General features: G+C 37.0%; 1 non-coding gene and 24 pseudogenes across 1 annotated transcript; all 25 read right to left on the bottom strand.

Annotated features, from left to right (window-relative positions):
* The window catches only part of LOC148455304 (5S ribosomal RNA), a 119-nt pseudogene extending 65 nt beyond the window's left edge, over positions 1-54 (bottom strand).
* A 352-nt stretch (positions 55-406) lies between these two features.
* Positions 407-525, bottom strand: LOC148455303 (5S ribosomal RNA; annotated as a pseudogene).
* Positions 526-641: 116 nt separating this feature from the next.
* Positions 642-760, bottom strand: LOC148455302 (5S ribosomal RNA; annotated as a pseudogene).
* Positions 761-875: 115 nt separating this feature from the next.
* LOC148455301 (5S ribosomal RNA) lies at positions 876-994 on the bottom strand (annotated as a pseudogene).
* A 116-nt stretch (positions 995-1,110) lies between these two features.
* LOC148455300 (5S ribosomal RNA) lies at positions 1,111-1,229 on the bottom strand (annotated as a pseudogene).
* Positions 1,230-1,344: 115 nt separating this feature from the next.
* Positions 1,345-1,463, bottom strand: LOC148455299 (5S ribosomal RNA; annotated as a pseudogene).
* Positions 1,464-1,814: 351 nt separating this feature from the next.
* On the bottom strand, positions 1,815-1,933 carry LOC148455298 (5S ribosomal RNA; annotated as a pseudogene).
* Positions 1,934-2,048: 115 nt separating this feature from the next.
* LOC148455297 (5S ribosomal RNA) lies at positions 2,049-2,167 on the bottom strand (annotated as a pseudogene).
* Positions 2,168-2,518: 351 nt separating this feature from the next.
* Positions 2,519-2,637, bottom strand: LOC148455296 (5S ribosomal RNA; annotated as a pseudogene).
* Positions 2,638-2,753: 116 nt separating this feature from the next.
* On the bottom strand, positions 2,754-2,872 carry LOC148455295 (5S ribosomal RNA; annotated as a pseudogene).
* Positions 2,873-3,225: 353 nt separating this feature from the next.
* LOC148455294 (5S ribosomal RNA) lies at positions 3,226-3,344 on the bottom strand (annotated as a pseudogene).
* Positions 3,345-3,695: 351 nt separating this feature from the next.
* Positions 3,696-3,814, bottom strand: LOC148455293 (5S ribosomal RNA). Its single transcript, XR_015873040.1, has one exon. It is a non-coding gene; the product is annotated as a 5S ribosomal RNA (ribosomal RNA).
* A 351-nt stretch (positions 3,815-4,165) lies between these two features.
* On the bottom strand, positions 4,166-4,284 carry LOC148455292 (5S ribosomal RNA; annotated as a pseudogene).
* Positions 4,285-4,399: 115 nt separating this feature from the next.
* LOC148455291 (5S ribosomal RNA) lies at positions 4,400-4,518 on the bottom strand (annotated as a pseudogene).
* A 115-nt stretch (positions 4,519-4,633) lies between these two features.
* Positions 4,634-4,752, bottom strand: LOC148455290 (5S ribosomal RNA; annotated as a pseudogene).
* A 115-nt stretch (positions 4,753-4,867) lies between these two features.
* On the bottom strand, positions 4,868-4,986 carry LOC148455289 (5S ribosomal RNA; annotated as a pseudogene).
* A 116-nt stretch (positions 4,987-5,102) lies between these two features.
* Positions 5,103-5,221, bottom strand: LOC148455288 (5S ribosomal RNA; annotated as a pseudogene).
* A 117-nt stretch (positions 5,222-5,338) lies between these two features.
* Positions 5,339-5,457, bottom strand: LOC148455287 (5S ribosomal RNA; annotated as a pseudogene).
* Positions 5,458-5,573: 116 nt separating this feature from the next.
* On the bottom strand, positions 5,574-5,692 carry LOC148455286 (5S ribosomal RNA; annotated as a pseudogene).
* Positions 5,693-6,043: 351 nt separating this feature from the next.
* On the bottom strand, positions 6,044-6,162 carry LOC148455285 (5S ribosomal RNA; annotated as a pseudogene).
* A 350-nt stretch (positions 6,163-6,512) lies between these two features.
* LOC148455284 (5S ribosomal RNA) lies at positions 6,513-6,631 on the bottom strand (annotated as a pseudogene).
* A 116-nt stretch (positions 6,632-6,747) lies between these two features.
* LOC148455283 (5S ribosomal RNA) lies at positions 6,748-6,866 on the bottom strand (annotated as a pseudogene).
* Positions 6,867-6,983: 117 nt separating this feature from the next.
* LOC148455282 (5S ribosomal RNA) lies at positions 6,984-7,102 on the bottom strand (annotated as a pseudogene).
* A 115-nt stretch (positions 7,103-7,217) lies between these two features.
* LOC148455281 (5S ribosomal RNA) lies at positions 7,218-7,336 on the bottom strand (annotated as a pseudogene).
* Positions 7,337-7,451: 115 nt separating this feature from the next.
* The window catches only part of LOC148455280 (5S ribosomal RNA), a 119-nt pseudogene continuing 70 nt past the window's right edge, over positions 7,452-7,500 (bottom strand).

The following is a 7,500-nucleotide window of genomic DNA, read 5'->3' as shown; positions in this document are numbered from 1 at the left end:
TAGCTTCCAAGATCAGACGAGATTGGGCATGTCCAGCGTGGTTTGACTGTAGGTGCTCAATAGCATTAACTTTAGACATCTTTTACTACTTAACTCAAGTAAATTCATTGATAAGTTGAAAAAAATTAAATGTAAAATGTAATAGAAAATAATGTTATGGCAGTATAAAATTACCTACAGCACCTGGTATTCCCAGGTGGTTTCCCATACCAAGTACTAACCATGCCCAACACTGCATAGCTTCCAAGATCAGACAACATTGGCCATGTCTAGTGAGGTTTGGCTGTAGGTGCTCAGAAATATTAACTATAGAACTTTGTTACTGCTTAACACAAGTAAATTCATTGATAAGTTGAAAAAATGTAATGTAAAATGTAATAGAAAAGAATGTTATGGCTATATAAATTACCTACTGCACCTGGTTTTCCCTGGTGGTCTCCCATCCAAGCACTGACCAGGCCCAACTCTGCATAGCTTCCAAGATCAGACGAGATTGGGAATGTCCAGTGTGGTTTGGCTGTAGGTGCTCAAAAACATTAACTTTAGACCTCTTTTACTTCTTAACTCAAGTAAATTCATTGATAATTTGAAAAAATTAAATGTATAATGTAATAGAAAAGAATGTTATGGCAGTATAAAATTACCTACAGCACCTGGTATTCCCAGGTGGTCTCCCATTCAAGTACTAATCAGGCCCAACACTGCATAGCTTCCAAGATCAGACGAGATTGGGCATGTCCAGTGTGGTTTGGCTGTAGGTGCTCAAAATCATAAACTTCAAACCTCTTTTACTTCTTAACTCAAGTAAATTCAATGATAAGTTGAAAAATGAAATGTAAAATATAATAGAAAAGAATGTTATGGCAGTATAAAATTACTTACAGCTCCTGTTATTTCCAGTTGGTCTCCCATCCAAGTACTAACCAGGCCCAACACTGCATAGCTTCCAAGATCAAACGAGATTGGGCATGTCCAGTGTGGTTTGGCTGCAGGCACTCAAAAACATTAACTTTAGACCTCTTTTACTTCTTAACTCAAGTAAATTCATTGATAAGTTGAAAAAATTAAATGTAAAATGTAATAGAAAAGAATGTTATGTCAGTATAAAATTAACTACAGCATCTGGAATTCCCAGGTGTTCTCCCATCCAAGTACTAACCAGGCCCAATACTGCATAGCTTCCAAGATCAGAAGAGATTGGGCATGTCCAGTGTGGTTTGGCTGCAGGCGATCAAAAATATTTACTTTAGACCTCTTTTACTTCTTAACTCAAGTAAATTCATTGGTAAGTTGAAAAATTAAATGTAAAATGTAATAGAAAAGACTGTTATGGCAGTATAAAATTACCTAAAGCACATGGTATTCCCATGTAGTCTCCCATCCAAGTACTAACCAGGCCCAACACTGCATAGCTTCCAAGATCAGATGAGATTGGGCACGTCCAGTGTGGTTTGTCTGTAGGTGCTCAAAAACATTAACTTTAGACCTCTTATACTTCTTAACTCAAGTAAATTCATTGATAAGTTGAAAAAATTAAATGTAAAATGTAATAGAAAAGAATGTTATGGCAGTATAAAATGATGTACAGCACCTGGTATTCCCATGTGTTCTCCCATCCAAGTACTTACCAGGCCCAACACTGCATAGCGTCCACGATCAGACGACATTGGCCATGTCCAGTGTGGTTTGGCTGCAGGCACTCAAAAACATTAACTTTAGACCTCTTTTACTTCTTAACTCAAGTAAATTCATTGATAAGTTGAAAAAATTAAATGTAAAATGTAATAGAAAAGAATGTTATGTCAGTATAAAATTAACTACAGCATCTGGAATTCCCAGGTGTTCTCCCATCCAAGTACTAACCAGGCCCAATACTGCATAGCTTCCAAGATCAGAAGAGATTGGGCATGTCCAGTGTGGTTTGGCTGCAGGCGATCAAAAATATTTACTTTAGACCTCTTTTACTTCTTAACTCAAGTAAATTCATTGGTAAGTTGAAAAATTAAATGTAAAATGTAATAGAAAAGACTGTTATGGCAGTATAAAATTACCTAAAGCACATGGTATTCCCATGTAGTCTCCCATCCAAGTACTAACCAGGCCCAACACTGCATAGCTTCCAAGATCAGATGAGATTGGGCACGTCCAGTGTGGTTTGTCTGTAGGTGCTCAAAAACATTAACTTTAGACCTCTTATACTTCTTAACTCAAGTAAATTCATTGATAAGTTGAAAAAATTAAATGTAAAATGTAATAGAAAAGAATGTTATGGCAGTATAAAATGATGTACAGCACCTGGTATTCCCATGTGTTCTCCCATCCAAGTACTTACCAGGCCCAACACTGCATAGCGTCCACGATCAGACGACATTGGCCATGTCCAGTGTGGTTTGGCTGTAGGTGCTCAAAAATATTAACTTTAGACCTCTTTTACTTCTTAACTCAAGTAAATTCATTGATAAGTTGAAAAAATGTAATGTAAAATGTAATAGAAAAGAATATTATGGCTATATAAAATTACCTACAGCACCTGGTATTCCCAGGTGGTCTCCCATCCAAATACTAACCAGGCCCAACACTGCCTAGCTTCGAAGATCAGATGAGATTGGGCTTGTCCAGTGTGGTTTGGCTGTTGGTTCTCAAAAACATTAACTTTAGACCTCTATTACTTCTTAACTCAAGTAAATTCATTGATAAGTTGAAAAAATTAAATGTAAAATATAATAGAAAAGAATGTTATGGCAGTATAAAATTACCTACAGCTCCTGGTATTCCCAGGTGGTCTCCCATCCAAGTACTAACCAGCCCCAACACTGCATAGCTTCCAAGATCAGACGAGATTGGGCATGTCCAGTGTGGTTTGACTGTAGGTGCTCAACAACATTAACTTTAGACCTCTTTTACTTCTTAACTCAAGTAAATTCATTGATAATTGCAAAAAAATAAAATGTAAAATGTAATACAAAATAATGTTATGGCAGTATAAAATTACCTACAGCACCTGGCATTCCCAGGTGGTTTCCCATACCAAGTACTAACCATGCCCAACACTGCATAGCTTCCAAGATCAGACAACATTGGCCATGTCCAGTATGGTTTGGCTGTAGGTGCTCTGAAATATTAACTTTAGTCCTCTTTTACTTCTTAACTCAAGTAAATTCATTGATAAGTTGAAAAAATGTAATGTAAAATGTAATAGAAAAGAATGTTATGGCTATATAAAATTACCTACTGCACCTGGTTTTCCCAGGTGGTCTCCCGTCCAAGTACTAACCAGGCCCAACACTGCATAGCTTCCAAGATCAGACGAGATTGGGCATGTCCAGTGTGGTTTGGCTGTAGGTGCTCAAATGCATTAACTTTAGACCTCTTTTACTTCTTAACTCAAGTAAATTCATTGATAAGTTGAAAAAATGTAATGTAAAATGTAATAGAAAAGAATGTTATGGCTATATAAAAATACCTACTGCACCTGGTTTTCCCAGGTGGTCTCCCATCCAAGTACTAACCAGCCCCAACACTGCATAGCTTCCAAGATCAGACAACATTGGCCATGTCCAGTGTGGTTTGGCTGTAGGTGCTCAGAAATATTAACTTTAGACCTCTTTTACTTCTTAACTCAAGTAAATTCATTGATAATTTGAAAAAATTAAATGTATAATGTAATAGAAAAGAATGTTATGGCAGTATAAAATTACCTACAGCACCTGGTATTCCCAGGTGGTCTCCCATCCAAGTACTAACCAGGCCCAACACTGCATAGCTTCCAAGATCAGACGAGATTGGGCATGTCCAGTGTGGTTTGGCTGTAGGTTCTCAAAATCATAAACTTCAGACCTCTTTTACTTCTTAACTCAAGTAAATTCAATGATAAGTTGAAAAATGAAATGTAAAATGTAATAGAAAAGAATGTTATGGCAGTATAAAATTACCTACAGCACCTGGTATTCCCAGGTGGTTTTCCATACCAAGCACTAACCATGCCCAACACTGCATAGCTTCCAAGATCAGACAACATTGGCCATGTCCAGTGTGGTTTGGCTGTAGGTGCTCAAAAATATTAACTTTACACCTCTTTTACTTCTTAACTCAAGTAAATTCATTGATAAGTTGAAAAAATGTAATGTAAAATGTAATAGAAAAGAATGTTATGGCTATATAAAATTACCTACTGCACCTGGTTTTCCCAGGTGGTCTCCCAACCAAGTACTGACCAGGCCCAACACTGCATAGCTTCCAAGATGGGACGAGATTGAGCATGTCCAGTGTGTTTTGGCTGTAGGTGCTTAAAAATATTAACTTTAGACCTCTTTTACTTCTTAACTCAAGTAAATTCAATGATAAGTTGAAAAATGAAATGTAAAATGTAATAGAAAAGAATGTTATGGCAGTATAAAATTACTTACAGCTCCTGGTATTTCCAGTTGGTCTCCCATCCAAGTACTAACCAGGCCCAACACTGCATAGCTTCCAAGATCAGACGAGATTGGGCATGTCCAGTGTGGTTTGGCTGTAGGCGGGCAAAAACATTAACTTTAGACCTCTTTTACTTCTTTACTCATGTAAATTCAATGATAAGTTGAAAAATGAAATGTAAAATGTAATTTAAAAGAATGTTATGGCAGTATAAAATTACCTACAGCACCTGGTATACCCAGGTGGTGTCCCATCCAAGTACTAACCAGGCCCAACACTGCATAGCTTCCAAGATCAGACGAGATTGGGCATGTCCAGTGTGGTTTGGCTGTAGGTGCGCAAAAACTTTAACTTTAGACCTGTTTTACTTCTTAACTCATGTAAATTCAATGATAAGTTGAAAAATGAAATGTAAAATGTAATAGAAAAGAATGTTATGGCAGTATAAAATTACCTACAGCTCCTGGTATTCCCAGGTGGTCTCCCATCCAAGTACTAACCATGCCCAATACTGCATAGTTTCCAAGATCAGACAAGATTGGTCATGTCCAGTGTGGTTTGGCTGTAGATGCTCAAAAACATTAACTTTAGACATCTATTACTTCTTAACTCAAGTAAATTCATTGATAAGTTGAAAAAATTAAATGTAAAATCTAATAGAAAAGAATGTTATGGCAGTATAAAATTACCTACAGCACCTGGTATTCCCAGGTGGTCTCCCATCCAAGTACTAACCAGGCCCAACACTGCATAGCTTCCAAGATCAGACGAGATTGTGCATGTCCAGTGTGGTTTGGCTGTAGGTGCTCAAAAGCATTAAATTTAGACCTTTTTTACTTCTTAACTCAAGTAAATTCATTGATAAGTGGAAAAAAATGAAATGTAAAATGTAATAGAAAAGAATGTTATGGCAGTATAAAATTACCTACAGCACCTGGGATTCCCAGGTGGTCTCCCGTCCATGTACTAACCATGCCCAACACTGCATAGCTTCCAAGATCAGATGACATTGGCCATGTCCAGTATGGTTTGGCTGTAGGTGCTCAAACATATTAACTTAAGACCTCTTTTACTTCTTAACTCAAGTAAATTCATTGATAAGTTGAAAAAATTAAATGTAAAATGTAATAGAAAAGAATTTTATGGCAGTATAAAATTACCTACAGCACCTGGTATTCCCAGGTGGTTTCCCATCCAAGTACTAACTAGGCCCAACACTGCATAGCTTCCAAGATCAGACAACATTGGCCATGTCCAGTGTGGTTTGGCTGTAGGTGCTCAAAAATATTAACTTTAGACCTCTTTTACTTCTTAACTCAAGTAAATTCATTGATAAGTTGAAAAAATTAAATGTAAAATGTAATAGAAAAGAATGTTATGGCAGTATAAAATTACCTACAGCACCTGGTATTCCCAGGTGGTCTCCCATCCAAGTACTAACTAGCCCCAACACTGCATAGCTTCCAAGATCAGACAACATTGGCCATGTCCAGTGTGGTTTGGCTGTAGGTGCTCAGAAATATTAACTTTAGACCTCTTTTACTTCTTAACTCAAGTAAATTCATTGATAATTTGAAGAATGTAAATGTATAATGTAATAGAGAAGAATGTTATGGCAGTATAAAATTACCTACAGCACCTGGTATTCCCAGGTGGTCTCCCATCCAAGTACTAAGCAGGCCCAACACTGCATAGCTTCCAAGATCAGACGAGATTGGGCATGTCCAGTGTGGTTTGGCTGTAGGTGCTCAAAATCATAAACTTCAGACCTCTTTTACTTCTTAACTCAAGTAAATTCAATGATAAGTTGAAAAATGAAATGTAAAATGTAATAGAAAAGAATGTTATGGCAGTATAAAAGTATCTACAGCACCTGGTATTCCCAGGTGGTCTCCCATCCACGTACTAACCATGCCCAACACTGCATAGCTTCCAAGATCAGATGACATTGGCCATGTCCAGTATGGTTTGGCTGTAGGTGCTCAAACATAATAACTGAAGACCTCTTTTACTTCTTAACTCAAGTAAATTCATTGATAAGTTGAAAAAATTAAATGTAAAATGTAATAGAAAAGAATGTTATGGCAGTATAAAATTACCTACAGCACCTGGTATTCCCAGGTGGTTTCCCATCCTAGTACTAACCAGGCACAACACTGCATAGCTTCCAAGATCAGACGACATTGGCCATGTCCAGTGTGGTTTGGCTGTAAGTGCTCAAAAATATTAACTTTAGACCTCTTTTACTTCTTAACTCAAGTAAATTCATTGATAATTTGAAAAAATTAAATGTAAAATGTAATAAAAAAGAATGTTATTGCAGTATAAAATTACCTACAGCACCTGGTATTCCCAGGTGGATTCCCATCCAAGTACTAACCAGCCCCAACACTGAATAGCTTCCAAGATCAGACGAGATTGGGCATGTCCAGTGTGGTTTGACTGTAGGTGCTCAAAAACATTCACTTTAGACCTCTTTTACTTCTTAAGTCAAGTAAATTCATTGATAAGTGGAAAAAAATGAAATGTAAAATGTAATAGAAAAGAATGTTATGGCAGTATAAAATTACTTACAGCTCCTGGTATTTCCAGTTGGTCTCCCATCCAAGTACTAACCAGGCCCAACACTGCATAGCTTCCAAGATCAGACGAGATTGGGCATGTCCAGTGTGGTTTGGCTGTAGGTGCGCAAAAACATTAACTTTAGACCTCTTTTACTTCTTAACTCATGTAAATTCAATGATAAGTTGAAAAATGAAATGTAAAATGTAATAGAAAAGAATGTTATGGCAGTATAAAATTACCTACAGCACCTGGTATACCCAGGTGGTGTCCCATCCAAGTACTAACTAGGCCCAACACTGCATAGCTTCCAAGATCAGTCAAGATTGGGCATGTCCAGTGTGGTTTGGCTGTAGGTGCGCAAAAACATTAACTTTAGACCTCTTTTACTTTTTAACTCATGTAAATTCAATGATAAGTTGAAAAATGAAATATAAAATGTAATAGAAAAGAATGTTATGGCAGTATAAAATTACCTATAGCTCCTGCAATTCCCAGGTGGTCTCCCATCTAAGTACTAAC

The sequence above is a fragment of the Taudactylus pleione genome, unplaced genomic scaffold (genome assembly GCF_031769625.1).
Source record: "Taudactylus pleione unplaced genomic scaffold, aTauple2 ptg000967l, whole genome shotgun sequence".
NCBI classification, from domain to species: domain Eukaryota; kingdom Metazoa; phylum Chordata; class Amphibia; order Anura; family Myobatrachidae; genus Taudactylus; species Taudactylus pleione.
The sequence above is the reverse complement of the archived record's forward strand: the minus strand, read 5'-3'. Positions and strand labels throughout refer to the sequence as shown.